Source organism: Dermacentor silvarum, chromosome 4 (genome assembly GCF_013339745.2).
Source record: "Dermacentor silvarum isolate Dsil-2018 chromosome 4, BIME_Dsil_1.4, whole genome shotgun sequence".
In the NCBI taxonomy this organism is placed as follows: Eukaryota; Metazoa; Arthropoda; class Arachnida; order Ixodida; family Ixodidae; genus Dermacentor; species Dermacentor silvarum.
In genome coordinates this window covers 89,414,650-89,441,253 of record NC_051157.2, presented here as the reverse complement: position 1 = coordinate 89,441,253, position 26,604 = coordinate 89,414,650, and the positions used below count along the sequence as shown (strand labels likewise).

Sequence of the window (26,604 nt, the reverse complement as noted above, 5' to 3'; positions counted from 1 at the left end):
CGACCAACCCGTTGCACCAAACCCCGAACCCTAGAAAAGTAGGCATAGAAAGGTTTGCTTTATTAAAGGAATTGAGCTCTGCACGATTTATACTTGTTGCAATGAGGATATTTAGATATAATTTGCTTTATCATTGCGTAATTTCGTACAGAACAAGGCCAGCAGCCAGGAAACCTGTAAAGGTAGCCAAGGCGGTACTGCTGTCCTGCGTGTGAGCTATCGGCGAGACCCTGTCACAGTCAGGTAAACGTCGCAAAGAAAGCGTCGCTTTTGAAACATTTCCTCATCTAAGAGGTACAATTGCAAGGCTTAGAAAAGCCTAGAGACGCTCCTTTTATTTGACATCTCCGCTCAGTATTGCTTTGATGCACGTCAGACGTTTTATGCAAACAACCAGAGCAGGAAAACGCGGCGCGTTAGGTTACTAGACACGACGGACAAGAGGCGGAGTCAAGTGGCTCCTGAAAGAAGAGACGAGGTCCTTGTCAAAGACGGCGCGAAATTGCAACAGCGTCTGCGACCCTGACTGCAGTCGCGAAGCAAGAGCGCATGCGCAACGAGTCACAGTCAAGGCTGCTGTGCACGTGACTCGCACGTGCCCGACGCCAAGAAGTGAACGCACCCGTGCGTGAAAACAAGAGGAGGAGGTGGAGGGTTCGAACTACGCCAAAAGTGACGTGCTTTCGAGCCACGACTCCGCTTTCCAATGGAAAGGATGGGTTAAGAAATTCGGACACCGATCTTCCCTTTGTTGCGGCTGGCGGGACGAATCAGAAAGAAAGGAAGGTTTAAGAGGAAGAGGCAAAAAAAAAAAAAAAGAAATTATGAGGCCGACAAGGAGGAACAATGGGACACCCCCCGTGGGCTTTTTGGAAGGGACAAAGCTCACACGAGTCCCGGTCACCTGATGCCGAGTTTGGCGTGCGCTCGTTTACCGAGCTTAGTCTTCTTCCCGACGTGTCGCCGAAGAAGACAAAAAACTAAAAACGAAAAACTTAAAAAAACAAAGCGAGAGAGCAGATGTGGGTAGAAGCGGCTGTCTTTGGCGCAACACGTACGGAGTTCGATAGGACGCCGCTTTCCGGCGTCGGAGGAGTGACATACCTGTGCGTGCTTCAGAGCTATGAGCTGCGTTCACGCTGCAAGGTTGTGTGCACTATACGGTGCGGTTGTGCAGTTTCTATCGGCAGTGAGGCCATTCAATTAGAAGTAAGGGGGGACTATTTCAGGAAGTGGAATGCTTCCCCTGCAAACAATCTAGTCAGACGGTGTAGTCGAGAGGCAAGTGACTGCAATACTTTGAGTCCAAGAAGAGAAATGACGTTTTAAGACAAGCCCAACTTAAACGAGGGCGAAGAAAGAGACAGGACGATCCTCGACAGGCATCGACCCAAACACCTGGTGACACCTGCAGCGAGGCACACAGCGACATCGAAATTTTTAGCGCGAGTTGTACGTTGCATGTTTGACCACAATGCCACCCCGATATCTAGACGATGAAATTGACACTGTCTTAGCCGCCCCAATACGTCAGAGCTAGTTGAAAATTCATTTGATGTACATACAAAATACTGTATGATTGTGTTCTAAACCTGATAGTCAGCTGTTGCTATTGATTGTGTGTTGTGAGTTGCATCTTGATTTTCTCGGTTTCCCGTCTTCGCCCTTTGTGTTGTTTTATTTATTTACCCGTCACATGAATCCCAATAGTTTACTTTTGCTAGATTGTGCCAAGGCAGGACACAGTGTCCTAGATGCAATGATGAATGACAGCTTTCACGGACCCTTCTTGAACTGGTTTATTGATCGTTGCAAAAGTTTCGCCATTGCCTGTACTAGTGCTGCACTTAACTAGCGAAACCATAGGCGTTCTCGAAGACAATGTTAGACGATGCGACACCGTTGACAGGAGAGAGCAGAGACATTAGGAGGGAGAATGAGCTTGTCGTTGCGGTGGAAAAACGACAATTCTTCTTTTACTAACATTTTTTTCCGCAGAACAGGGGAATGCATAAGTGAGCCCGAAGCGGCCATTGAAAAGTTTGACGCAACTTCTTCATCATGCGTTGCTTCCTGGCAAAAAAAAAATAAATAAAAAAAATCTACCAGTGGTATGGTATGAACCGAACTCGCTGATGAGAAACATGTACAAGCGCCTAACAAATAGGCAGTGGAAGCAGCCGCATTAGGCAGCAGTGCAGTCGCTACGTCGAAATAGAGGTCCTCAATCCAATGCCGGGTAAGCAAAAGGAGAACGCTCTGGAAAATTTTCAGTACGTTTACAGTGCAAAATACCTGCCGGCATAGCCCTTAGAGGAAGCAGTGGCAACGACGAGGAACTTCGTTGTAATTCCTGAATCGTATATCTTTTATCGCAGTGATCTCCACTTGCGCTCGACATTGAAAGCGTCGTTCATTATTGTTGCTAAGTGATAAGAAGCCGGAGTCAACAAGAAAACCGCACTCAAGGGGTGATAGTACTTGGCTGCGCCAATTGCATCTACTCGTTTTCTTGCTCAATTCCTTAGGCACGCGCGAAACGGCCAGCCCATGTCTGAGACAAGGCTCTCTCGCGCGCAACTTGTTCGCCGCAGGTAAATTCTTCGGTGCTGCGGCTGCAAGCACGAATACAAGGCGGGAAACGAAAGCGTTTGGATGTGCTACCCTTGCCTTGGCCGCGTTACGATGAAGGTGGAATGCAAAGTTCCCGTGGTCCCAGATGTAGGTGCTCGTTAAGATGGTCGCATTTATTCCGGTGCCCTCCGCAACTATACGGCCTAGCTCCTTGCCGAAGTAGAACTTTGCTTCCGAAGGTTCCACTAATACCCCTTCTGATTAAATCACGAACACTTCTTCATCTGCTGAATATTGTTATTTATGCGTATTAAGAAAACAACTAATACTATTCATACTACTGCCGCTCTACTACACTGCTGCCTTGTCGCCTTCTCCCTCCTAATGCGCGACCGCCTACTTGCTCCCGTCTGCTTCGTATTCCAGCTTCTTACACACAACGTTTTTGTTTCGTCGATAGGGGTTCCAGGGGGCGCTAAGGGCTCTGTATATCCTCCCGCAGGCTCCCTCCTTACGTGAGCCTATACAGTAACTCTATAAGTGACGAGGAGGGTCGTCGCCGCCTCATGGTGAGAAATTATAGGTTATTCCACTTAAACCTCGCCGCATATAAGAACTGGCGTCAGTCGATGCTCTGGAGTAGTAGAAAAGGTACAGCGCCCACCTTCCGCGTCTGATTTATATACTTATTTCGATGCAATTGGAAATGTTGGCAGCTGTTGTCCTCCCGGCCTATCAATAAACAATAAATTGTTAAATGAATAAAGGGTCATAGCATGAGATGATATGAGGGAATTCGGGCAATGAAGCAGTTTTCGCAAACGTGCGTCGAGAGTCAATCAAATACAACTGAAAAAAGAGAAAAAAAAAGACGGGAGCAAACTGACAAGTTTTACCGTTTCTGCGATTGTTCTCAAGTCAATAAAGCCCCAACAGTAGAAGCTGAAGTCAATCAGTCAGTGAATAGAAGTGGAAGAGTCTGGAAATGAACTGCATATAACTTACGCACGCATGCACGCACGCGTGCACGAATGCATGCGCGCCAACAAACCAATAATGTCAGCGCATTTAGCACAAGTAACCTGGAGCTTCTTAGATATCCAATCTATGTTGGCTCTCAACTACGGCGTGCCTCATAATCAGATCGTGGTTTTGGCACGTAAAACCTCATAATTTAATTTTTTTCTCAACATCAAAAGACTGTCAACACTGTTGCCATAAAACAGCGACCTTGAAATTAAAAACAAGCACGAAATAACGCCTAAAATGATAAATGACAATTCATAGGTACAATATCGCTGTTCTTTGTTATTACGGCTTTTACGGCATCTTTGAAATGGCACGCTATTCCATGTACCAAGAAACGTTTCTATACTGAAGGGCATTGCTTCTTGCAGCACTTTTTGACGGCGGAATGTGAACAGTGGAAAGGCCTATAAGAGCCGCAGCCAATCACTGTAATCTACATCCTGATTCTTTCCACTACAAAGCCCAACTAAGTCACAAAATCTCTCGAACTATCTTTGGCGGCTTCAACTACACCTTCCTACTCGCTTCCATAGAGCCATGCTACTAAAGTTTCGTGCAGTGTGGTGGTGGCTGAATTGATGGCGAACAAGGGCGGGTACCGAGGAAGCCGCCAGGGCTCAAGAGCTCCTGGCCGTCACCTAGGCGGGACCATTTGCCCGTCCCACAAACGCAGGGCCTTTAAATAAAGTTATTTGACTGACTGAAGGGCGGGTACTCATTGAATTTTGTGCTTCCTGCAGCACGACTGTAACACTTAACCTTGCACTGTGTCTCCTATAGTACGCAGCGGACTACAGTGTCATACATGCAATGATGATTGACAGCACTAAGCACTGGGCGAAACTATATTTCCGCTGTTCGTACGCTTAAACGTGATCAAGCTCACAGAGCCTCTCTATCATTTTCGAAAGTGAAACATTCAGACTCCCGATTGTAGCCTAACATTGAGCTCTCTTGGATGATCTAATTTCGCGCTAATTTGTGGGCCCTTTGATGGACGCAAAAGTGCTGCCCGATTGAGTGTTGCATCTTATTCTTCTGTTGCTCTCAACTCTTTCTTTTATTCTTTCTTCTTCTTCTTCGATCACTATGCCCCTCCCCTCTTAATCTCTCTCTCTCTGTTCTTCATTAACTATTATTTTTCTATTCTGAAGCCAGCAGGCAGATGCTGGCAGATGCCAGCTAACTCTAGTTTTCCTCTCTATGATGGTCTAGGAACTGGCTAACCTACCTGTCTTTATATACCTGTTTATATGTTGAGAAACCGTATGTCTGTCAGTCTTCGGTTGCTTTCATCACCAGCACCGCATTTTATGCCAAGGACACTTTTATTTGTCTGACCTGCTTCATTGGTGTAATTGTTAATACAGAAAGTTGAGGATAGTCGGAACCAATATAAAGAAGAAGAAAGAAAGAAAGAAAGAAAGAAAGAAAGAAAGAAAGAAAGAAAGAAAGAAAGAAAGAAAGAAAGAAAGAGACAAACCAACAAAACAAGTTACAGTGTTTAGTGGAAAAGAGGATGGAAGTCGAAATAATAGAAAGCAACCCGGACGTGCTTTTCTTCCTCTTTTTTCTTATGCAACGCCGCCTATCAGAAATAAATAGGCAAGAAGGGCGTGTCTGCTGTGGTTGCACGACGTAATCACGCGGGCGATACAGGACGTTGAAATATATGGTCCGTTGAACGCGCGCGGCCGATAAAAACTTCTTGATGCAACGCTCGTCACGCGCTTGCTGGTGGTCTCTTCTCCGCTTCGCTTGTCGAGTTCACGTGCCCGCGTGTTCTTAATTTTGGCTTTACGCCATCAATTCGCGTTTTTTTTTTTCATTCCTTGTCTACTTTTTCTCGTGTTTCCAGGGGCTGTTAAAACGCAAAGTGTTTACGCCTCGATTTGTGCGCAGCGCTGGGCCGCCCGCTCTATCACCGAGGCTTGCGGGGAAGCCACAAGCCCGAGTGCACGATGAGTAATAAGATTACGGCGTCAAACCTCCTGCGAAGGGTTTCAGCTATGGTATACCGCTGAAACCTGTTCTCGGAGACTAGGAACCGCATGACCATAAATATGACATTGCAACACACATGAACCAAATGCAAAACAAAAGTTCACTACATGTGCGGATCTACCGAAAAAAAAAAATGTGAAGTAGCTTTGTCATTGTCTTTTAATTGTAAAGTTATGTTGATCCCGACCTCATATTAGAATCTATGTGCATCGGAGACGGGTTTCAAAGAATCGGTTCCTTTGAGAAACTACAGAGCGCCACTGAAAAGAATTCGTTTAAAATGATGATAGGTTATCGCGCCAAACTCGATTTGTATTTCTTTGGTGGACAAATGTTGGTCATTAAATGAAAAAAATATTAGGACCAAGCTTCCTTCACCCGATCTTGCACGCGAACAATTGCCCCGATGACGTCAGTGCGACGTCACAAATTAAGGAAATATTCCCTTGAACTTTTCGCGAAAAAAACTCAAACTTCAGCATCAGTGATTTTCCTTCATTTTCAGTTGCCTTCCAACTATTGTTTACCAAAATATCGAAAACATGTATTAATACGCGATTAAATAATCCCGAGCAGGTACCACAAAATTCTGTGACGTCACGGTGAAATGTTACCGAAATTTCAAAATAGTGTAATCAGATATGTCTCGCTCATCGGTCCTTTTTGGCTAACGAAACATTAATCTTGCTGAAGACTGAATTATTTGTCCTTTCATAAGAGTAATGTAGCAGTCTAACAACATTTCTTTTTGGCATTCATTCAAGGTGGCTTTCAAGCACAACTATAATTGATACATACTGGCGGAAACTGTCATTCAACAGAAGCTAAAGTGCATGTCGGTGCGTGCACAGAAAGCGACTGTTGCTGGATACACAGCTTGGCAAGCTAACGTGATCGACACTTAACGAAGATATCGACAGCATATGTCATGCTGTCTTGGCACATTAAGACTGAGAAAATGTTTTGTTTACAATGAATGTGATCGCTGGTTTCGGTATAATTTCCGTGCTTCCCATATGACCCAAAAGCCTAATGTAGTTAGCATTGAGATCCGAAAAATGGCTGCAGATCAAAACCAGCGACCGGGCCGTTGTATGGAAACAAGCTTGAAATGCAAGCTCCTAGGATGCCCTATAGAAACGTGACGTCATAAAGTGGTGTTTTCTCGCTGCTCGCCCCCTATAAAGCGAGAAGAAAGGCGACATATTCAGTTCAGCTGCCACCGGTCAAGGTGTTTAACTACGGCATGCAGGCTTAGTTGTACTCTAATTGAGCCATTGTGGAGCTACAACCTTTCAGTTCACGGTGGCTATTTCACGAATGTTTATGCGTTCACGCCATCATGACAGATTTATTTAGCATTCTTGTTGGCAGAACAATGGACTTACAATTGACCACACTCACCAGAAAACTCTCGACATGAATAAATTTTGTAGCTGTTTCGCAAATGTGGTTTCCAATGCGAGTGTTACACTGTAGAGGATAGAACGCAGGTAATGGGAAGCTGGGCAAAGGGAGGCCATTTCCAATAATACGCTAAAGTGCAGTTAGGTGCTTTAACAAATATGCTCCTGTATCTCACCATTGTTGAAGCTCGGGGTATAATGCCACCCATGGCCACACGATAAAGAAATACTCGATAATTACGGAAGAACGAGGGTTTCGTTGATCGAAAAGTTTGAAGGCCCTAAACACTCTTAGATGCAGGTCGTTAGCCCACCGGACGCCGTGGCGTCCTAATTTCTGTGCGCATCAGTGTTTGCCGTCCCCTTGGCGACTGGCTTATCAGGCAACGTGAGTGCAGAAGCCGTTTCGTCATAACCCGGTATAGAGTTTATACAGGCGCACGAGGCGTACTTTAGAAGCTTTGTTTCCCCTCACTGGCGTTGCGGAGAATAGGCTTAGACTATGCGCTTCTACAGGCGCGATATTTCAGCGCGTATCTTGGGACCTTTTTTTTTTGTGTGTGTGTGATTAGTTCAAGGACACAAAGTGAGTTTTCGCAGTGCCGAGTTTTCTGAATCAACACTCAAGAACCGCGCACTTCTCGAGCCCTTCGTGTCTTCGAGAAGCCAGGCAGGCACAACCAGTGTTGGAAGACCGTATAAGAGCCGTATATACACCGTATGTACACGCTGACTGCCGTTGCACGACAGGACTAGGGAAGAGAGTTGAGAAAGGGAGGTCGAAATGAGGAGAGAAAGGGCTGTCGAGAGCGAACGCCCCTGGCGTCGCCTCTTTGTTCTGAGGTCGGCTGACAGCCCGCGCACCACTCCCTGCCGCAGTCGCGCGGCTCACGGGGGCTGCGCAAATTGCGTGCAGTGCAAAGAACGAGGCGCTTCGTCTCAAGACACTTTAGCTGTTTAGTAAATGCACTAATTAAAGTACGGCGCCTTTGCTGTATTAGCCTAACAGCAACACTTGGTTGTACCGTCATGGTCCTCACTGCATACAACTTTCCCGTAGACACCAAGAACGGCATAATTGTGTCGTTTGCATTTTCACTGCGGCCAGTCACTGTTTCTCCGAAGTGCGCCAGAAGTCATCATTCGTGGCTTTTATAATATGTTTATAATGCAGCAGATATAGGCCTCGAGAAATCGTCGGCTTCCGTTACTCACAAGGATCATCCTCGACAATTGATACGCAACTGGCAGGCAATGTTCTCCCGGTGCGGAAGCTCCGACAAAAAGAAGATACTAGCCTCCTGTCCCACTTCAGTGATAAAACAACGTATTACGCGTCGACACGGCTGCGCGAAGGAAAGTCACCTGGTAGAAAAGGCTTTAATTATCAATATACGTAGCAAATCAGCAAGTATCGATTTCAAGGGTGTATGGCTAACTGTACTACCTTTCTTTTTTTGTTTTAGTATTTGACACAATGTCATATAGAAAAGACCTCGGGAAGAGGAGCAAAAATCGAGTAAGTCGTGTTATTACACAAAGGACACAGTGATGCCACTGTAACCGAATGTCCCAGTGATTTTACAACAGTATTTTGGTACCATGCTAGCCGTGTACCCCTTTGTGACCGCAGCTTTCAAAAGATGTCTGTTACAAAATCGGTGGAGAAGATGACGAATCAACAAGAGTTGTCATACACCGTGTTGTGCTGAACAGAATTGGCAGCACGGAGTACGTGGTATAGAAACAGCGGTGTGCTTTTGCACGGCCTCCACCCACCTCACTTGCCTCTTCTTCTTTCTCTCTCTCTCTCTCTCAGTCAGTGAGCGACGAGGTTTGTTTACGCACTGCGGCTCTCGTTAAAGCAAAAAAAAAAAAAAGAAAAGAAAAATGAAAACGCCCGGCGCCGCTTTGGCGGGGCGATGCTGTGACGCCAGTGTGACTCTCAGCCAGGACCTGGCGTTGACTACGTGTCGTCGGAGGATCGCAGCTTAGAGAACTTTCTATATCCTGCCTTCGTGCCTTGATCTGGACTCTGCTCTTGCTTTTGTTCTTCAATTATAAATTTTAGTTAGGACGTGGTGAATTAAACTAATGAACATGAGCCATCAAAGATTATTGTCAAAGTATGGGAAGCTTGTATTATTTTGTACCATATAATGGTTGATTCTATGCTTTTTTCTTTCTTGCTTTTTTTTGTCTATATAATCCGTTTCATACTGAACGTGGAAAGATGTAGAAGCTACCACCCTATAAGTTCAGTAATTAAAATGCATCACTCTGCGCCTTTCGTGATGAAGTTTCGTGATCAAGTTGTGTGAGCCATGCGCGTGAGGCTGCAGCGACGAGCCGAAAATTTAAAAAAAATTCGAAAAGGAAAACAACGAAAGAACAAACGTCCAAACCAGCGTATTACCAGCTGTACAACACAGTCCATTCATTGTGAAGGATTAAAAGCTCTTTTTTCTTTGCATTCATTACTGAGCGTAAAAAAAGGTCAATTTCATATAATTGCTGTTGAAGAACACCGAACTATTTATTGCTTGGTGCGAACGCAGCTACTGCAAGAAATTCTGCTAGCCTCCACATTCTTGCGCGCTAGGCGGGAAACGGAGTACAGTTGAAGCACCATCATTTCGTGCCGCAGTTGCACAGCTGTACTTCGCAGTCCAGCAAAACTAGCACGACGGCGAGACGCGTAGTTGTGCGTGAACATCGTCGCAAACGTGTGGTACGCAACGCGCAACGCCAAGCACGTCCTTTCTGCCACCGACCTGGGCCAATCGCGTGTCGGCCCAGGTCGACACACCATTCTATCACTAAAGTTGCTCATACCTCATCTCAGAATTTTTAGAATAACAGCCAACAAACAAGTTTCCTGAAACAAAACACCGACAGCGCATGCCTTTTATGTTAAATCTTCACAAACGGAAATATTAAAAGTGCGAAACAAAACAGAAACCTGCAAATTATGTATTTTTTGGGGCGCGGCTGCGAACTACCTCCGGGATCGGCCCACGCAAGAAGCCGCGTTTCTACCAGAAAGCTCGCGTATTCGGGCATAGCGTTCGCCGTCAGCGTTTCCCGGTAAACATTACGGTCACATAAGCTGCAGTTGCCGGGAAGCGCGAGAAGCAGTCAGGGATCTTTGAATGCTATCGTGTTCCACTCTTAAAGGCGAAGCTTAAGCGTCCTTCAAATTTTTGAGTGAGTTTGTGTGAGGAATTCCCGGGCGAAAATTGCAGCCAGCCAGCCCCTCCGTGCCACAAACTCCGAAAAGGTGCGCAAATGAATTTTCGCTTCCAAAGAATATTACTACTACTACGTCAAACACATTGCCTTTGCTTCGAGTTGATAAAATTCGACTTCGCCCTGCCATCTGCTAGTCGCCTGGTTAGCTCAGATGGTAGAGCGGCTGCCCTGGAAAGGCGGTGGTCCCGGGTTCGAGTCCCGGACCAGGACGAATTTCTCTTCAACTGCGAGGCTTTTCTTTCGAGTAACCCGTATGGGTTTCCTTTGTAGTATTTGCTAGGATTGGGTGGATGTTTCATTTTCCATTTAAAAGAATAGTGGTCGTGTCATATGTGTGCTTTGCCGCCAATAACATCTGAAGCTCGGTGGTGCAACGTCAGTTTACGCGGCATAGACGTCAGTGGCGGCCTCATAGGAATGCAACAATAGGACAGTTTTGGTCGTTTACCTTAAGGGGGTCACATTCGCGGATGCAGCAGCATGACGAATTTATGTTCCTGAAAGCATTACTGTAACATTAAAACGTGATAAACTTATTGTTCGCTTGTTACGCAGGTGTTACAATGTTTCGAACTTATTTTTTATTCGATAAGCATGCCTTGTCGACAAGAATGCAACATACTCGACTCGGCAGAGACAGCGCGCCTACAGTATTCTGCTATGCGCAGCAGGTCTCTCTCTCTCTCCTCTCTCTCTCTCTCTCTCTCTCTCTATATATATATATATATATATATATATATATATATATATATATATATATATATCTGCAGAAGCAATAAAGCGTCGCTCCTTAGCTAACCCCGTTTGCCGAGTTTCTGCTAGCGCCTTTCTTCTGGTTGGTCAGGAAAATGCGCGGAGAGGAGATAAAGAAGCGCATACATTATAACTTTGTTTGAATTAGTAAATACAACAGTCGTCGAAACCCGTAAGTGCGGTCGACTGAGCTGACTATGTCTGTAGCTGCTCATACAGGATCGTTAAGGTCATCGTGAGTCACACAACCCCAAGCTGACATTTGACTAAATATTTAAATTCTTGAGCCTTCCCAGAAAGCAACGGAGAGTCGAACACATCGCTCTCGCTGCAAACAATGCTAACCCCACTCGGCGACTGAAATATATCACGGCATTTCTAAACCATAACTCAGTGCCCGCGCGCGCTTCGAATGTTCTTCGTAATGAGAGAATATATCACACAACATCTGTAAACTTACAGTCGGCTGCTAGGTATGACGTCGAAAGCATGCAGACCTGTTAGTGTAAGACTCGTGACATTCTGTGAATTGCAGCGCACACCGGGACACGGACAGGAACTGACGAGGACAAGCGAAATCTTTCACAGTAACATGGGACCATATTTCGTAGTAACATGGAACACCAACTACGCCGGTCTCAAGCCTCGCGACATTCAACGGTTTTGTAGTAGAGGTGTAGTAACACCTAGGTTGTTGCGGCATCTTAGGTGTTACATATGAATCCGGCTACATGCGCTGAGAGCATCAAAATAAGCGGCTTAATATAGAACATTTCGCTTATTTTGTCAAATTGCGGTGCGCAACAGTCACTAAGTATGCGTCGTTACGTCGTTACACGTGCAATATCTAACGTCAGAAATCAATACAGGCACTTTGACAGTTTGCCGAGTCGAGTTATTTGGTGCTTATGAGCTGCGGAACTTGGTAAGTTTGGCCATGAATATTATATACAGCTATTCCAAAGAGAATATATATATATATATATATATATATATATATATATAATATAGCAAGAGCAAAGGGGCAAAAGAAGTTTGAAATTCGAAAAGAGGGGTGAAGAGGGGTGTGGGTGGGGGATAATACATAATGTTATGTAGTATCTTTTGAAGATGATTCGACGTTTCATGAGGCTAACGCTAGCTTGAACTCAAACTTCACTGCAAACCTCTGTCGCGGCACGAAACTAGACAAGGAGAACGTCGAGTGTGAGCACCCTCGGAGCCAACCACGCAACGGTCGAATTGGGCACCGCGGGCCCTACACACAACCTCTCTCTCCCCCCATGTGTCTGCCTATTAAGCAACCAGTGGTTTCTTTCGCTTAAGCGCACCTTCCCAAAGGCGTTGTCCGCGTACCCACGTCGCTTCTATTTCGGTCTGTTTCTATTTCAGCCAACCTAAAAAAAAAGTTTCTCAAACCGTCGCTTTATTGACGCGTGTTCGCCAATTCATTATACGTCGATCGTATACCGAGCACTCCTTTCGGTCTGACTCGTGTGTGTAGGGCGCAAGGCTGCGAATTAATGAGACGGAGGTCTGCTATACAGCAGAAACGACGAGCACAGCGGGTGCGCGCAGTGGTGCTCGTGCTGCCGGACACCCGGACGTGCGAGCGAGCCAGTTTCTGACTCTGGCTCCAGGAATTTCCCTTCACCGGCCGCTATCAGGAAGCACGTTCAAGTTCAGCGCGCGTCGTTGCCCCTTCATTGTAGCCTGCTGTCATACGTTTCTCTGCTTAACCGGTGGTATAGTGCATTTGATTTATTAGTCCAGCTGCGCCCAGACGAGCGCTCAACCTTGGTATCGAGGACTTTAACGTTTCGACAGCCGCGAAGAAAGAAAAAAAGGGGTAATAAAGGAATCTCGCGGGGAAAAAAAAATAGAAGTAACGCGACGAGGTTGGGTGGGACAGAAATAAATGGAGAAAGATGACGCCCAGAATACTCGTTTCTGTGGTGTTCACTCGCAAGCCCTCGGAGAGAATATGTCCGAAAGAGATATCATAAACGCGAAAAAAAAAAGAGAAAAGAAAAGAAGAGTGGGCTGAGGTTTAAGGAGGGAAAGAAGACACGCGTACATAGGCGCAGCCTTTGGGCTGCTACTCCTTGGAGACTCAAGGCCGAGGTAGACGCTACAGTAACGGGAGCTGCTCATTGTGCATGCAAGGTGGGTCACCGATAACTCAAGAGCCCGAGTAGCATCGACTTCTAATGCGGCCGTGTACGTATATAGAGTGGAACGAGCGTGTGTGTGTAGGTGAGCGAGGATTTGGATTACCTGCTGGGTGGCGATTTTCGCGACGAACGCGCCCTTTCAAAGAAGAGAGAGACGACGCCCTTAGACTGAACCTCAGCGAATAGATGCGGGGACGAGTTAAATATAACGGAAGGAGGCGAATGGTGAATACTACATCGCTTCGCCCGTTCGTTTCGCCCGTATATAGAGTAGCGAAAGCAATATGTTCGAGCCGGAAATCTCACGTTCACGAAACCGTGCCGTACATTTTATGCCGCACCTCGTCTGCATTTCAGACACGCATTGCGGCGCGCAGCGTGGGAGAAACGTTTCCGGTATTTAAACTAGAGCGGCGCTGCGCTTCAGACATTCGTCAAATTGGCTGCGCCACTATTTGGGCCTAGTAATTACCCGTCTCGCTTAAAGTTTATCGACTGTCAAAAAACGCGGTTGCACGAAGAAAGTGTTACGGTGAAATGCTCTCACCGCCACGTTCGTCCGCTTAACGAGGATACTCAGCCACCTTTCGCGCTTCCCCAGGCCGCAGGGTAGCGAACCGGGCTCAGCCTGGTTAACCCCGGTTTCTTTCGCTTATCACTTATGTGTCTCTCTCAAGCAAAAACAAGGACTGACTAAAGAATAGCACTGTACACGAAAGGCGGGTAGAACATGACAGTGTCACGTAGGTGGCCAGGCGTTAGACGCCAACATTTAAGTCTCGCATTGTATTTGTTCCTTAGCTTACCAGTGTTGTGCATCAGCTCTGCATTTGCATCGCAGAACCGCGTCCCGTTCACTTTTGCAGCGGACTGTACGTATAGCGTTGGAAGTCAGGCTCAAGAGACGTTATAACATGCGCAGTGTTTTTCTCGTATTTTGGAATCGCGTCTCCTGCAGGATCAGCGAGAAGAGTTAAATATTTATGTATCTATACTCCGTAAATCGAGCTCTCTGACTAAGCATAGAGTACTGAATGCTTTGTTTGACTTTGATGTGTTATTCTTTTAATCTACTGAGTGTGTTGCTTCTATTTGTTCTTGTCTTCTGTATTGTTTCTTGATCGCTATGGTGTTTTTTGCTAATGTATATGGGGGATAGCCGGCTATTCTGTCACCTGGTTTCCAAGCCTCGCATCGTTTAATAAGCAACAGCAACGCCCTCACCAAGTAGCGCCAATGCGTAAGCTGAATCAATCGTCTCGGTGAAGTCAACAGGTGCTCGAAATTAATCAGGTACCACCGTTGTTAAAACGACACGACTCGCAGGTGTAGATTTGGGATGTCAGAACTCATATCGGCCAGAGCGGAGGCATGCATAACCGTTGTTGCAGTATACTAGCTGTATACGAAACAAAGCACTCTACATACCCGCGTATTTTTACCCCTGTTACTCGAAAGTAGAACAAGCGCCACCACTGCAGAAACGAAGAGGAACTGGCGGTTAGGAAACTTTTTCTTGCAAAGTTCCAGTGCTTTATAAACATTCGCGCTACGCGATCAGCTGGTCATGTGCATATTGCATCCAACCGTTAAGCCCCTCCCAGCGAAGAAATACCAAACTTGTCCTTCCTTTTCTCTCTTCTCCATGCACCGAGGCAGATGCAACAAAGTTGCCACGAAAACATCACGAAAAAGGGCATCGCGTCACCGCGGGTTGCGAGTGTGGCTTACTCTTACCCAAGAACGGCGCAAAGAAATACAACTCAATACATTGCTCGGCGTCGGTTCAGGGGCGAACACGTCCAAGCGTTCGGCCGTGAGCGTTGCAGGAGGAGTAGCAGAAATAATTAAGGAAAAAAAAAGAAAATCAATAAAGCCGCTCAGCCAGACTTTTAAGGGAAAAGTTAAAGTAAAAGTGCGCAACCGTGCGACTCATTTACGCTGGAACTGAATTTAAAATGTGCCCGTAGAGAGCTTTTCCCCGCGTATCATCGCCGAGGCTCTGATATGGCAAGTGAGCCGGAGAAAGAGACAGTAAACAAATAAAATATATTAGTAAACAAAATGTGTCGTCGTTGATCGGGACGAAACGTGAGCTGAAAATGAGCATATCGCCCTTTTCTTCGGAGCGCTCATCTGTCATACACAGAGAGGCGTGCATAAAAATAAAATAAAGATAGCCTACACAAGGAGAGGAAGAAATGTGGACAAGAGGTCAATAAATCACCCTTTCGCACCAACTCTGAGAGACCAAACTTTTCCCCCTCACTCTTGTGGGGATACGAAAAATAGCGACGCTCGTTTACGATCCCCTAATCGTCGTTACGACGAAAAAAAAAAACAAAAAAAAAAACACGCAGCTCTGCCAACGTTCATTGCAGCAGAGACAGAAGCGACCGACGAACACGAAGTTCATGTCACTCCAAGCTGTCTGAGAAAAGTGGCCTGCTGGAAGACTATTTATCCGACGTGCCGAGCGCGCCAAACTTGAATGTTCTCTTAACGGCCGTTGCATGTGAGGAGTATTGCGATGATTACCTTTTTGCATTTGCCGATCGCTGCTGTGCGGTAATCAACGGTACTGTTTTGGGGCTTCCAATGCGACTCAACTGCTGCGACAAACTCCAATGTTTTAGATCGTGTCATAGCTAATAACTGCGGTCGATTCTGTTTTGCTACGTGCTGTAACAGAAGTTCGAACAATACGTAGCATTACCGCTGAACTTATACGCTACGCAAAAACTGGCAAGGACACCACAACGACGCAGTAATTACAGGTAAGTAAAAAAAGCTGGAAGTAAACTGGCACTTTCTTTTTTTTCCCCTGTGTACAGACACAAGGGAGAGAAAAAAAAAGACAGACAGAAAAAGAAAACCTATCCCTCGATAAACGAGAGCAGTGAAGGGGTGATTAAAGTTCACCAGCAACTTTGCAGATTAACGAGAAACGATTTGCCAGAGCGACAATGCCCGCACGAGGCCGACTCAATTCCCCCGCGGCACACAATCAGTGCGAGTTTTAAAGAAATAAACAGCTTGGGCTGCAACAACTAATTACAACCTAAAAACAAAGAGCTTTAAGACGTTGGAAGTTTATTTGGCCCAGGGGCACGCTTTCATAAAATGGCGATCTTTTGCGTTTTGTTTTCTTTTTTCCTTTTTAAAGTAGTGAAGGATGGAGCACAAACTTACTCGCTTCTCCGAAATAGATTGGCGCTGAAGGAAGACCCACAGGTATGGAGCCGCTGCACTTCGTCGTGGTTGTTCGGTGTTTACGAAGATAAAAAGGTTTTAAAGCGGGATAAAAATTAAAAATAACGAAGATGAGAATAAATAAATTCACACCGTCGAATTGGCAAAACAACGTAACTCCAGTGCACGCACTTGGTCGACGGAATCCCCGCGCAGGCACTTGATCGATGATCTCCAAACTGGTGTTCCGAAAAAAAAATGTATAAATACAACAAAAATTACTTCGAGAACGGAGTACCCTTCACCAGCACACGAACTGCACTTCGCGTCACCACTGCTCCAGATCTTCCGTTTGACAGCAACACTTCACGGTCTTACAAGTTCAGTCGGGGGACAAAGAACCGAGGCACTCTCACGAGCACAGAGACGAAATGGCCGATCGAAAAAAAAAATCATCAACAGAAAGCCCTGGGACGGTCTGTTAGGGCAACACTCGGGTCACATCACTCCTTGGTTTCATCACGAAGCCAATCGCCGGCGGGACCGGTGAAAAGATGCACGACGACTCCGCGGCACAAAGCTCCGCTAAACAAAAACAACGTCCAAGCCTTCTTCAATCTCCGATCATACTTAATGGGTTTGGATTCACCCGCTGCGCTTGAAAAAAAAGTATTACGCCACGCAATTCAAAAGACAGCGGCCTTTCGACGTAGCCCAAGAGAACGGCGAACGCCGCAAAGTGTCGAGGAAGAGGTGAGCGAGCGCGAGGGTCTTCGAGTTCCGACACGCGGCGTCCCGTCAGGAGGGCGGCGATAACGACGCGGTGCGGCGTCGACGGACGTCAAGAAACTGCCTTCTAGCCAAGCACGCCGGAGAGGACTGACTGACGCGAGAGAGGCGCGCGCTGGCGCAGGCAGCGGCAGCGTCGTCGGCGACGCGCGTGGACGGAGAAGAGTTGGTGGCGCGCGCAACCGCTCGCAGCCGTGGTCAGCGCGCTGAGTGCGGTGCCTCGGCCGAGCCGGCCGGACGAAGTTTGGTCGCCCAGTGGAGAGGCTGTGAGTGATGAAGAGGAAGAAGAGCGAGGGAGGAGGAGGAGGGCACAAAGAGGCCTTCGCTGAGCGGCGGCCCGCACACGTAAGACCGGTTGCTCGCCGGCGCCACGCAGGCTGCTCTGCTCCGCGTGTGTGTGTGAGCGACTGCGCGCGAAAAGAACTTTGTGTTCGCCGCCAGGTGGAAGAGAAGCCGCGCCTCGTCGCCAGAGCGTGTGCCGCGGGGCTGTGTGAGTGAGCTCGTCGGAGCAGGACAACCGTTTTCTGCTTTCACAGTTCGGTGTGTGTGTGTGCTTGCGTGCGCGCAAATTACGTCCGAAGCAGCGGCCTGCGCCGTACGGGCCTCGAGCCGAGTGGAAAAGCCGCCCTGCTGCCGGATGAATGAGGAGGAAGAGTTGATTGCGAAGGTGGAGAGTGCGAGGCTAATCGGAGGTGGAGCAGCGCCCCGCGCTTTTGAATGAGCGGCAGTTGGTTTACGAGCTTGTTGAGCGAGGGCTAAACGGTGCGAAAGCAAGAAACGTGGAAGTAGTGTTATATGCCATTTTGCGCCGAGTTGCGGCTCGTGCCACGGCATTCTGAGTTGGTGATTCCTCGTCAAAATTGATTCGCACGTATTGCTGAGAGCGCGTTTGTGTGTGTAACGGCACTCAACGCTGCGTTCCGCGCAGGTCGCGTTACTTGTAATGAATTTGTGACACATCTGGTTTTAAGTATGCTACGAAATGCTTCATCATTTTCTTTGTACTCGCATTTTCCTTTGTGATTTTGTAAAAAAAAAAAAAAAAACTTTTTTTTTTCGCAGCGTCCAGTTTCTTAGTGAAAATGCTTCGACATGGTGGCTCTTCGGTGACTTATTTTTTCGTTGATTTCATCAGCATAGATAAAGTAAACGAGAATTCAGATCAGAGAACTATTACAAGGAAGGACGCAAACAAGATGTGAGCTTCGCATTGTACCAGCTATTCTTGTGTGCTGATAAAACAAGAAATTGCTAAAAAAAAAAAACGGCGCACAGATAATCGACAACGCTCGTGAACGTGAGCGAATAGCCGAACGCTTCCAGAAAGCTATTCGTTTTATTAAAGTGACTTTTCCATACCTTGTACTTCTTACAAACTTGCGATTTCGTGCACAGCGTGACGTGGTCGCGTGCTCGGTACACACCCTGACTTTTCTTTTAGATCCCTTGAGTGGGTGAAGTCCAACTATAATGCTATAAAGTTATGGGTTAAAAATGGTTGGATTGAACTTCTTCCAGCACAGCAGCCCAATGCTGTAATCATTAGGCCACGATCACACTTTTTTTCTTTGATGTATTTATTTCGGGCACAAATTACTCTTGCGGGAAACAAACAGATAGACGAGCTAAGCAGCGTCTTTCCCTTACACGGCGATGCACTTGCACGTAGAACCATGGAGGTTCCACTCATCCTTGAAACCGCATTTCCATGGAGGCGAGATGCAAAAACGCCCGTGTGCTTGCGTTGTAGTGCACGTTAAAGAACCCCAGGTAGTCAAAATTAATCCGGAGCCCTCCACTACGGCGTGCCTCATAATCAGGACTGGTTTTCGCACGTAAAACCCCAGAAAGAAGAAGATCCTTGAAACATTCCGCTAAGGCCACGGTCGATCTTCACAAGAAACAGTAATGGTAGCTAAAATAAACAGCTTACCAATACAAAACACCAGCCTCAAGGAAAATTAATTTGTTCGTGTAGATCTTTCAGTTGGACGATCATTTGAATGAAACGAATTGCTGATGAACTTATAGTTTCGGCATTCCCATCCAGCATGCCTGACTTCCACAGACTATGCATTCCAATGAGTATAACATATAAAAATGGACATCGTCACAAATAGTTGGCGGCATATCTCGCACTGAATGAGGATTTCGATCAAAGTCATCTTGAAGAGTTAGGAGTTAGTTGAAGCACATCCCAAAATGCGTAAAATGGCACCTCTGCAACTTATAAAACAATTAATGTTCAATCGTTTCGGGTACTTTACACAAGCGAGAATTATTGGACTCGTCCCTGAAATGTCTCTTGAACGTATAGACAAGTCCTGACAGGCAAGGTTTCAGAACGTTCTTTTTTTTTTATTGTGAATGCACACGAGGCCACACGAGGCCATAATCATACGCATGCTTCTATCGTGCCAAAGATAGAGCTTTGAAACGTCTGGCGCATGCATCCTGTGCTAGTTTCTCACATTCTTCGCTCGTGACACCTAGCGCTTCGAGACGCTGTGTTATACTACACTATAATAGTGGTTGAGTACCAGCAAACGACAAGGAAACCAGAAAGAACCACGAATAAAAAACGTACCGACAGAAAGGATGCTGGGCACCTTTCCTGTTCAGCGCCCTTTCTGTCACTTTGTCCGTTTCTTACTCGTGTTTTTTTCTTTTCTTTTCTGGTTTCTTTTCCATTTGCTGCCATTCCAACACGCAAGAATGAACCAACTCGCCCAAAAAACCACTCTGATATACTGCCCTGCCTTTGGGATTGGCCCACGAAAAGGGTCAGATACAAGGGGAGAAAAAAAAAAAGAAAAGCTGGTCTATGAGCCGAGAAAGGCTGTTTGCTTTAAAACCATGGCGACACGAGTTGCCAAACTTTCTGATACTGACACATCTCTCAGCTTGTGCAGTCTCGTTGTTCGTCGCATTGTTAGCTTTGCTAACTTCACTTTACGCTCAAAATCAAATTGCCCTCCCACAGTTGCTGACGATGCATACGCACAAGTCAGAGCGAAGGAGAGCGTGCTGGCAATCACGTGAGTATAAATTCCCGCTTTTCCACTTCGAGAAGCCGTGACTTCAGTCCCCCCCCCACATGCCTGCGGAAACGGCCGGGCGGACTTATCGAACTCCGGGCGAAGAAGACAAAGGTCGTTGAAGCAGAAATATATAGACGATGCAGCCCTGTCGGTAACGTCTTCAAGGTCGCGTTTTACGGCGCAGGTCCTAGAAAAGTGGAACTCAATATCTGGATTAGACAAGGTGACCCGCGGCTACACCCGTATAGGAATGGAATAAATTACCATTGAGCAGCGGATTGCTTCTGGACACGCACGGCTTTAAAAGTCCCGGTGCTTTGAATCGACGCTTTCTACGTTGGCAGCTTATCATACTGGTTATCGACGCTCCGATAGCATTGTTACAACGAGTGCGGATTGTGCAATTTTCTTTTTCCGCTGCTGCATCTCGCTGGTGCTTAAGATGCGTAGACGACGTTGATAAAGATTGCAGCTTCCGAACTGCGGTTGTGCCGATACATTTAAGCTGGTTCTTCAAGATTATTCCCAGAAGCGACCGAGAAATTACAGAATAATGCGGATGGTCAGGTTGAGGAGCATGTTTCCAAAATTGTTTTTATTTTGCTATTTCATGTTAGGTTGCCAAACATCAGAACATATGAACACGGAGTTCCTGATTTCTGATGTGTTTTAACATGTGTCCCATGTACTAACAAGTGTGGCTACACTGAATAATATAGATGTGTGCGGTTTGTATGGAGTGGTGACGTGACGTACTCTGAAGAAGTGACTCGTTACTTTTTGGAAGAGGATGGGACCGAGCTCCCCTCACATACAGCCAATCAGCGATTGCGGGTTCACGACATCTTTTAGTGTCTCGTGGATAAGCTGAAGGGTGCTGTCAAAGGGGCTGTGCGAGATTTCATTTCCGTCATAAAGAGAGAGAGAGAGAGGAGCGTCGTGGTAGGCGTGCGCATAGCGCTTTCGGTGTCGAAGATATGCACAAGATTCTCTATAGTCCTACTGGCATGAATTTTATCAATTTGTCCCCCACTCATTTCTCCACTCACTCCACAATTTAACTCATTTACGCTCAATAATCCTTGACTCATTCATGCGCAAACATTCGAACGCGCATGTTACCTACATTCCCACCCACCGTGGTAGACAAGTGCCTATGGCGTTGCACGGCTGAGCTCGAGATCGCGGGTTTAATCCCGGCCGCGGCAACCGCACTTCGATGGGGGCGACACGTAAGAAAAAAGAAAAAAAAATAGTATTGCCTATAAGAGTGGAACGCCATAGCATTAAAAGATCCCAGACTGATTCTGACGCTTCCCGGCAGCTGCAGATTATGTAACCGTGATGTTTGCCGGGAAATGCTGGCGGCGAACGCTATGCACGAAGGCGAAAAGCGGCCTCTTGCGTGGGCCAATCTTCTGTTATTAGAAGATTGAACTATTAAAGAATGAGAAATATATATGATCCGGTGGTTTTCAGTTATTTGGTGACCACAGGGACCATGGCCTTATGATCGCTACGGTACACCGCCATAGGGTGTACGGCAAAGGTCAGCACGTTCTTCATAAACAGGTAACCAACGCCGCGCGCGTTCGGTGCGAACGCGGGCAAAACGCCGCCGCCGTCGACAACAGTTGTGCGCGTTGTTTGTGTGACCGCACACAACCTCTGTCCAAACGCTGGCTACGTGACGGAACGGCTACACGCCGATGTCGAAAAATGTTAGGGGAGAGGCGGGCGAGAGCCCAGAGAGAGTCTGCGGCACAGGCGGCAGAGGCCGGCAGCGCTGCGCGCATGCGCCGCATTGGGAGAGCGGGCACGCACATGCACAGTCTAAGGTGCCTCGATGCGCTCCTCGCCCACCGCTCCCCTTCCTCTGGGAAGTCTCTCCAACTTTATGTTTATTTACGTGCAGTCGACGCTTTGAAATGTTCGCAAATTCTTTTAAAAAATATTCGCATTTATGAATAGTAACTATTCGATTCGTTATTCGAAAGTTTCGAACATTCGCACACCCCTAATAAACAGACGCAGTCGCTTTCGGGCTTACTCATTCAAGTACTCACCAGGCGATTTCCTCTTCCTCTTCTTCTTCTTCTTATTATTATTATTCGGTTGCTCACTCTGCACAACTCACACCCTCGCACACGACTCTCACTCGCTCTCCAATTTACCCACTCGCTCAGACCCCATGACGACAGAGGCCTTCCGCGGGCATGAAAAAAAAAAAAAAGAATGTTTACGTCGTTTGTTTGTCGTCATAGCTCAACGTCCACTTCTACGCATTATCTTATTGATACATGACTGCTAATATTTCTTTTTTGTATACTTTTGAGCACTGCGTAGGGAACGTGTCAGAAACTCGAAAGGTCTTCTTTGAGGTTGCTGCTCTTCATATTTCTCCTCTGGATTTTTACTGAATTGTTTTCATAGCATCGCCTGCATGTTGCCATGTCAAATGCGAAATAGAAGACGTATACGTCAAACCGGAATGACGTGCAACTCTAGCCTTTCGATACGATTTTGAGGTAAACGTCACAGAAGCGTCGTGTGTTGAAAAGCGCCGATCACCAATTCTTACCACCCGGATTCCGTGACAGGGGCCACAGAATCGTCTCATGTGTCAGTGGCCATTGTACTAGACCACGAGAGCAGCCTGATTCAAAGTTAGGCATATATATATATATATATATATATATATATATATATATATATAGTATATAGATAGATAGATAGATAGATAGATAGATAGATAGATAGATAGATAGATAGATAGATAGATTAGAAAGACAGATAGAAAATATCAAAGAAAGAAAAGAACGAATGATGGTCTCCGCCAGATTCAACGACTTCTTTCTCCCGAAGAAGGTTGCTCAACAACTCCGCTCGCGAGAAAAATGAGCTCGAACTCAACAGTTTTGCTAGCGGCGTGGGAATCAAGAAATTCACGAGAAACATACTTCTTCTCATGTCTCTTTAGAACGCAGATGAATTCAGGAGCGTGGACACAGCGGGGAAGAAAAATGGACCAGGTTTCTGGCTTTTGTTCGTTGAGCTAGCAGGCGGCCCAGATCCATGACGGTGATGAAGCGGTTTTTAATGGCACAGCGGCCGTGTCGACTGCGACGCGCCACACATTGCAGCTGTCGGCTTGCGCGTAGTTTAATACATCGCGTCACGGAGGGCCTGTCAAACAGAGATTGCGCCGCACCGCGCCTCACCCCTCACATTCTCGTATACACTCGCGTCTGCGGCCTAATGGTTCAGCGTTTTCGAAGCGTTGCAGATGGCTAAAAATACGAAAGGCGCAGAACAGCACTGCTACCGATGTCGAAAGCGCGATTAAAGGTCCTTCTATACGCCCTCGCACGTTCTTGGCGTTCCGCCGCCGCTGGATCGCGTGTGTAGATTACCGCACGTCACTCGTGACGTGTGGCGAAGCCGAACTATGTGCAGTGAATGGCGAAATTTTCTTTGTTGCCAACATTAACGATACACCTCAGTAAGTAAAACCAATCCAACCCAAACTAACCGACGTAGTGCGCACATTTTGCGATGATGGCTCTGAAGCTCGCTTCTTTATTATTTTTTTTTCCGCTGCACGAAGTTCGAAGACCATTCCACATCAAGAAAAATTAGAACAACTTGTTCTCCTTTACTTTCGGCCTTGGAAAGTATATAGCCATACAAAAAAAAAAAAAAACGTAATGTGAGATAAAGTTAGTCATCATAGTAATTAATAATTAGTAATGGGTTTTCTCAACTATCCTCAATAAAGCTTCGCACCAGTACATCAAAACGCTGCTATAGGCTTTCCCTCAAGTTTCTCTCGGTTAAAACAGAACTTGAGTTATCAAAGTGAGCGTGCAAAAAATGATATGTTGGATTTTGTGCGATCACTTGATATGAAGAAAACGAGATATCGAATAGCGAATACAGCGCGGCTACTCCTTGTCCATGAAGAGGTAGTACTTATACATGAAGTCACGTCCGTACAGGACGTGTCTTAGTTGGCTCGGATAGGTTAGGAGTCGACGTCGACGTCTGCCGTTGCATGTTGTACATTTTCTTTTTTGACATAAAAGCTTATTGCTCCCGAACTGGTAGGTATATAGTTCCCACTTCGAAATCCCCGGCCCTTTCCTCTCCTTGCTCTCTCTGTCTCTCTTGAAATCTCCTGTATACCCGCGGTGAGCAATGTAACCTTTACGTGCACCCTATACGGGTAAAAATTTTAGCACCACAGCTAGATCCATCATATTGTACGCATACGTCGAGTAACCGCTAGGCACTGATAAATGCAGGCTCCATAGACTGCCTGTCACTCTGCATCACGTAAACAGATACTGTAAAGGCCATGACTGTGCGGGTGTGTAACATCGTAGTAGGCGTGGGAGCATACAAACGTTCTTAACAACTGTTAAACGGCGACGCAAACTTTTGTTGGAAGACAAATTTAGGCTCTTGTTCTCGTTTCTTTCACTTCTTTCTCTCTTTTTTTTAGCGTGCGGTGAAGTCGAGCTTTAGTGCTTCGAAATAGTGAGCGCGGGCGTACAACCAATCACTATTTTTTACAAGAAAGTTTTCACGCTAGCACTGTTCATAAGAACACATTCCAGGCAATAGGGATGTCCGGCATAATATTAGCGACAGTGCCCGGTCAGCGGCCAACAGCACTTACGAAAGAAAAGCCTCGAAAACTTGGCCCTTAGCAGAAGGCATATAGTTAGACGTAAGAAAATACAAGTGACTGCAAGAAACAGACGGCAAATAAAACCACTATACTGCCTGTTTCTTCCTTGTTTCTCTCGCGCTTAATCATGTCTGTCTAATGAGATGCACCAATTGAGCCAATTGTCATCCTTAAGAAAATATTCTGGGCCCGCATTCGGCAAACGTTTCTTGCCTAAGGACATTTACACTGACCAGCGTTGGCCGTGGAATCCGCGCAAGTTCCACGCAGGTTGAAATGAGCCAAACAACGAGATCACGGGTATCACTTTTTCGATTAGGTGTCTTCAAGCCTCTCACAGTACCGATGCTTCCGCCCAATGAAAAGCGCAGGAGCAAATTGATTCTTGGAGAAAAAAAATTTTCTAGAAACTATCTCAGCATGACTGTCGACGCTAATGCTATTAAAGTATTGAAGCAATGTAGCTACACCCCATACTGCCACCACCGAAAGGCGTCACCTATCAGGCGTGGACTGCAGCCGGGTTCCGCTCTCGGTACACGGTGCGACATCAAGCGGCCCCACCGCAAAGTCCACGCGGGGCGCGTGTCCCAACTTGGCGTCAAAGAGGGTCATTGAACAGCAGTGCATACCCAGTGGCCCATACGCAGTGTTCCAAGTTCGACTGACGAAGGTTCATTGAGGAGCGGCAACATACCCAGTATCATATACTCAGAGACCCATGTTTGTCCGACGGTTGGTTTCACACCCGGTATTTTTTTCACAACAGCAGCCCGATGCTTCCCATTAGACCAAGGACTACCCAGAGACTCAAGTTGGCGTGAAAGAGGTTAGATGCGGACAAATAAACATACCGACAATTATGCGAACTAGGTGACGTTCCCAAAGAGTGGCAACGAGATTAAAGAAACGGAATTACGCTTAAGTTGGTAGGTATAGTAACACTTGAAACGACAGCATATAGCCTACAAGGCACTTTAGTTTCCAATAAACGCCCTCTCTCTCTCTCATTCGTCTATCTGTCACGTTCAACAGTGACGCGGTCTCGACTATCCTACCGACGCGCGCGTGATCGCCCGGACAATGCGCAGGCCATTGCTGTAGGGAAAAAAAAAGAAAAAAAAAAGATATCGCTCTATGCCACGGTGCAACTATACAAGCGACCAGACACAAAAGCTCTCCCGACTCTCTCTGGGGGTGTCGAGATACATCCACTTCTGCTTGGGGCATACCACTATCGCAGAGGTGCCAAATGCCTGGGGCTTCCCTCGACCTCGGGAAAGACCGCCTTCCGCTGGCAGCGAAGAAAGCGTTACTATTGAAGTGCGTCTTGAGCCCCCTTTCGGTTGCGGCCATCTCGTTCTTTAGAAACCCGCAGAGATATTGAAAGTATAGAGAGGGTTACATAGAAAGGCCAACGCTGCGGCGGCGATGCGTGCCCCTTTCACATTTTCCACCCGTTGTGTCTGCGTTGCCGTGTCGTCATCACAATCTCCTCCTCTTCGCACTATGTCACCTTTCTCCCTTTCTGGCGAGTGCTCACGTAGGCCAGCACTTGTGCCTGCGTCAGCGGCGAGCGCCTTCTGGCTCAGCCCGCGTACAGCAGCGGCCTGATTAAAAGAGAGTGCGCTGCATTTTGTTATAAGCGCGGCCACCGCTGCGCAGCCGCAGTGGCCATCAATTAAGAACCGTCGTCG

At 46.7% G+C, this 26,604-nt stretch overlaps 1 protein-coding gene and 1 non-coding gene across 7 annotated transcripts in view; one reads left to right on the top strand and one right to left on the bottom strand.

Moving 5' to 3' along the window:
* Positions 1-26,604, bottom strand: part of LOC119450367 (dopamine receptor 1) — a 439,710-nt gene that overhangs the window by 124,132 nt on the left and 288,974 nt on the right. Inside the window, exon 1 of one of the 6 annotated variants that reach the window (XM_037713801.2) lies at positions 16,385-18,425. The exons of the other annotated variants lie outside the window; for them this stretch is intronic. The gene's annotated coding sequence lies outside the window, so the exon portion shown is untranslated. Of the gene's footprint in view, positions 1-16,384; positions 18,426-26,604 lie in introns of those variants that run through there. 6 annotated transcript variants of the gene reach the window in all.
* Trnas-gga (transfer RNA serine (anticodon GGA)) lies at positions 10,402-10,476 on the top strand. The gene has a single exon. It is a non-coding gene; the product is annotated as a tRNA-Ser (tRNA).